A 5,099-nucleotide genomic window follows, 5' to 3' on the forward strand; every position below is an offset into this window, starting at 1 on the left:
CCCCCCCCCCCCCCCTTTTTTTTTATATTCTTATTCCCCCATATATTTTCTCTCCACAGTAACTTAATATTTTAACGGTAAAATTTCTGATAACTCATTACATAATTTTTTCTTTTTCTTTTTTTTTTTTTAAAGAATTTAGAGAGTAAAGTAATTCAGACAAGGAGTAGCGAGGTTGTTAATAGATACATATTTTTTCCCATTTTTCTTTTGACTCACGATGGGTGGAGTGGGTGAAACAGTAAAATTGAGGGTGCGGCGGTGAAAGGAGTGAAAGATTCCGGCGTCAACGACGGGGATACACACTCCCGGCCGCCGCATCTCATTGGCGGACGAAGATTGCGACACGTAACTCATAAAGTGGGCCCCAGATAGAGACACGGCCCAATCGGACAACATCAGATGGGGTGGTGACTCAGCAAGAGAGTCATCTCGAGTTTCGTAGTACGAGTCACGTGACCCCCAAGATACCCGCCACCCGGTCCAGTTATTTAATTAATGAGTCAAAAAAATTGACTCGTTTTTAAATAAAATTAATTTTCTTTTAATAAAATATCTCCGCGTTTATAAAAATAGGGTAACGGTACACCCCCACCGTAATAACGGGAGAACAAAATCTTTTTTACTTAAAATCAAATTATATAATAACACACCCATTTGCGTCCCTATATTTCCTTTTTTCTTTTTACCGAATTTCCTTTTATACTTTTTTTAAATAAAAAATTAATTATATTTCTAAAATAAAAATATTCAAATTTCGAATTGATGAGACTGCCCTTTTCTGTCTCTTACCGGGCCATCACTTTCCCAGATTATATAATTACTTCTATAACTAAATTTTATATTATTTAAATCGAGACATGTTGGTCAAATAAATATTATTTATTTATTTATTTATTCACACAACTAGAAGGGGTTTTTAAAAATATTATTTTATAGAATATTTACAAGCATATTTGGAGTTGTAAAATGATCAATAATTATGAGATTAACTTAAAAGGAAATATTTCCTTTTTCTTACAATATAAAAATAATTTATAATCAATGCTGGTCTCATTTTCTTTATTGGACCCCTCCTCGTTTATAATTCTGTTTTAATTTATCAGAATTAGAATGAATTGTCTTTCAATAATTATTACAAAAACAAAAACAAAAAGAAAACGTGTTTTGAAATTCACGGGAGCCAGTAGCGCCCTTCTATCCATCCCTATTCTATTTTTATCTTTCCTCTTATCCTTATTACGGCGGTAAAAACAACCATTTTTTTATCTTTTACTTTTGTAGGGGTTGAAAGTAGAGTTTAATAATTCTTTAATCACTTTTAAGTGGCTTCACCGTCCTAGAGTTCAAATTCAAATTTTATTTTCAGCAGAAATTCCAATTATACTTCAAATTTTAGCAAATTATATTAGTTTTAACAAATAATATTTATCTTAAATAAGCCATTTAACATAGCTTCATAATTGTTCAATAAACTATAAATATATATATTTGGTATGGTATTTATTAAATTTCAAATAAAAATGGCAACAAATCTATTTTTTAATTTATTTGTAACATATCTATTAAAGGATCGCTGCATCGTCAAATATATTTTTGCAAAATTTGAGAATTCTTATTTAAGTTTATGTTCAATTTTTAAATTTTTAATTTTTTTTTTTTTTTTCTTTAAACTGAAATTAGCCAGTCATGAAAAAAAAAATAAAAATAAAAAGAAAGAGAGAGTGGGTTTGTTGTTGAAACACGTGGCTCATGATGGAGGTGGCAGAGAGCACACACATGAGCGGGGCCCATAGAAAGCGTGATGATCCTCGTGATAAGTCATGGACCTTCAACACACAGTATCATTACCCACAAAGAAATTTAACCGGAAACCGGAGCAATCTGTTCCCTCTTCGTCGTTCCATCATAGACGCAACTACGGACAGTGGGCACCACTCCACCACCACCACCACCACCCCCTCCCCTTTTCCAATTCGTAATTTCCAAAATAATAATAATCATATATTATTATTGATTAATAATATATGATAATTTAAACATTTAATTTTAGTCTATTCTAATTTGCTTTGGGGATTCTTTTCATAATAATTATTATGATGATTAAATAGTTGTTTGCCTATTTCCGAAATGCCCAAATAAAAATAATAAAAATATAATTTCAGTTACCATATGGATATTTTGATTTTCCCATAAAAGGGAATAATTATTGAGGCAATATTTGATGAACCGGCGTAAGTTTTTAGCTAAGAAGTGCAATAATTCAATGATAAAAAGACCATTTTTCCTTTTTTTTCCTTTTATTTAGGTACCAACCAAACCGTACAATTATTGTACATTGTTGTCAATTAATTTATTTTCTAACAAAAAAAATTACTCTCTATCCAACCCATTGAACTACGTTCTTAGAAAAATGTTTATGGGATATTTTTGTTTTTTTTTTTTTAAGATTCAGAAAAAGGATTACAATAATTAAAAAAAAAAAAGAAAAGAAAATTGGTAGACAAGAAAGTAATCCTCGTACAAATGTCGAAAAGTCGACCGGTACAAGAATGCATATATAGGGAAAATATGGCATAAACAAGTTTGTAAGGAAACTATTGAAACTTTCATGGAAATTTGTTTGGAATCCATTATAAGCTATATTCATGGATCCGATTAGTCGGATAAGAAACTCTTGTAGCCAAACAATGGACAAGTACAGATACAAGAGCCCACCATGTATGTCATCGCATGCTTATGTGTAAAATGTCCCACTTGCATATATGATATTTTTATAATATAAATTACAAATCTTTGTATTGTCTACATCAAAAATAAGATTTCTTTTTCTTTATTAAAAATTAAATTTTTATAAAAAATATATATATAAAATTTAAACATCAAACTTCCTGCAACTTTTCAATAGTATGATATTATTCACCCAAAGTCGTAGGGTAGATTGTAAAGCATTTAATGAGTGAAATGTGAAAATGCATATTTCAAAGAATGCACCAAATCCCACAAAACAAGCTACAATGAAGTGCTGTCTTGTTTTGGTTCTTGTGTCAAAATTACTTCCCCATTTGTCTTTATTTATAAATATATATAATATCAACAAAAGGTGTTTGTTTCAAATTAACCACTTACTTACAAATTTAACCCACCTGTTGACGATTCTACGACTAGAATATGAAGAGTCATTTATCTTGAGATCATTTTTTTTATATATGTTTCATATACATAATTTCAAATATATCCGTAGATTCATCCATTAAATGAGTCTTTTAAATTATTTGAAAAATATTTAATTGGAGAGGAAATTTTTAGACAATTTATTCAATATTGGATCTCGACAATACATCCCTCCATAGTGTTCATTACCGAGTTTTTAAGAAAAAAAAAATTGAAAAATATATTTTTAATGAGCATTTATCGAACATAATTAAAATGAATGAAAAATGTTAGTTTTGGGTTAGGAATATGAATTATTGAAGTCAATGGGATGGATCATCAAGTCCAAGATATTCGTCCTTTAATGGTTTAAATTGATTTGAATTTCTTATTTTCTACCATTTTCAGTATAATTATTGAATTAATTAATATTATACAAAACTTTAGATGCCCTTGATCCCAGTGTACCCGGCTTATCATCCTCTTTACTGTCTCCATACTAACTACTTTTATATTCTCAAACCCTAAACCATACTAATAATAATAAAATTTTCACTTAATTTTACCCTTTTTTTTTTTTTTTTTTTTTTAACTTTAAACACATATTTACCGTAGTTCTTAGGGTATTAACTTACATGTCCAAGATCAAATTTGATTTTTTTCATTACAAACAATGAAATAAATATTATGTATATATGTAGTTTCTAAGTTTTGGGAGTAAAAAAGAAAGTATAATCCGTGGGTAAAACTATCATGAAAAGAAACAAAAAGAGTGGGTGTGGGATAAAAATAATGAAGTAAAGATGAGTTCTAAAAAGGAGGGCCTCCTCTATTGGGTTTCACATTAAGAAATAATAATCATAATAATTAAAATAATAATAATAAAATGGGATTTGGATTTAGTATAAAGTATGATGCCCACATTATATTTGATTATAATGCACAAAACTTAGCTCGGATTTTGATGGAAACATCAACATTTATTACAACCCCCTCTTTTGTTGCACTCCATAACTTCCTAATCAAAACCCTCCATTTTAATATCATTCTCTCCCTATCCTTCTCTTTCAAGCTAGAGATGTCGGTCTCTCCATTTCTTTTCTTTTTTATGGCCTTTTAATTCTAAAGAATTAGTGGGACTTTCATTCCGCAGTTATAACATTAAAACAATCTCGAAGGAAATATCTTTTCGATTACCCTTTTAACATCTTTATACAAGATTAAAAGTTAAAACAATGAACCAGTAAATTTATATGACATTTTAATTTTAATTTTTTTTTAATTTTTTTTTTTTTAATTTATGTTATACAAAATGATTTGATGTCTCACACAACCTCTCCATTTAAGTAAGCATTTTTGGCAAATGTAAAGTAGGTGATGAAGGATAGTAGTTTTGTCCCCTTCCCCAATGACACGGGCGGGTCCCACCGACACGATTGTCGAAAACAACCGGGTACCGGCGGCGTTCACGGCCAGTCTCCGGTCGTGCCAAAAGCTACCGTACCCATCTATGAATTATAATAATACTCTTAATTTGGTCATGTCGTCCCCCATGTGGTGCCGACGTGTGTGTCTTACTTTCTTCAAATTATATAATAAATTCCACATTAAGTTTGTAAATTATATACAGTAATGTTTCTTATAGTTATTGTAATTCAACATAAAATTGACTTTTTTTTTTTTTTTCCTTTTTTTTTTCATGGGTCACCATTATTGTTATTATTATTTTTAAGGCATAGAGTTCAAGTTGGAGTTTGGCTTTGTTTATTCAAATCATTTTTATGGGGAAGTTGTAACATATTAAATTTGATTTGGGCATTCCAAAGCTTTCGTTTTTTCTATTTTTCTTTCCATTACATTGTAATATTTATCCAACCAAATTCAACTGTACACATTAATCTCGACTACATGTTCGTTCCGATGTTTTTTTTTTTTTTTTTTTTTTC

Source organism: Cucurbita moschata, unplaced genomic scaffold (genome assembly GCF_002738365.1).
Source record: "Cucurbita moschata cultivar Rifu unplaced genomic scaffold, Cmos_1.0 Cmo_Scf00034, whole genome shotgun sequence".
NCBI classification, from domain to species: Eukaryota; Viridiplantae; Streptophyta; class Magnoliopsida; order Cucurbitales; family Cucurbitaceae; genus Cucurbita; species Cucurbita moschata.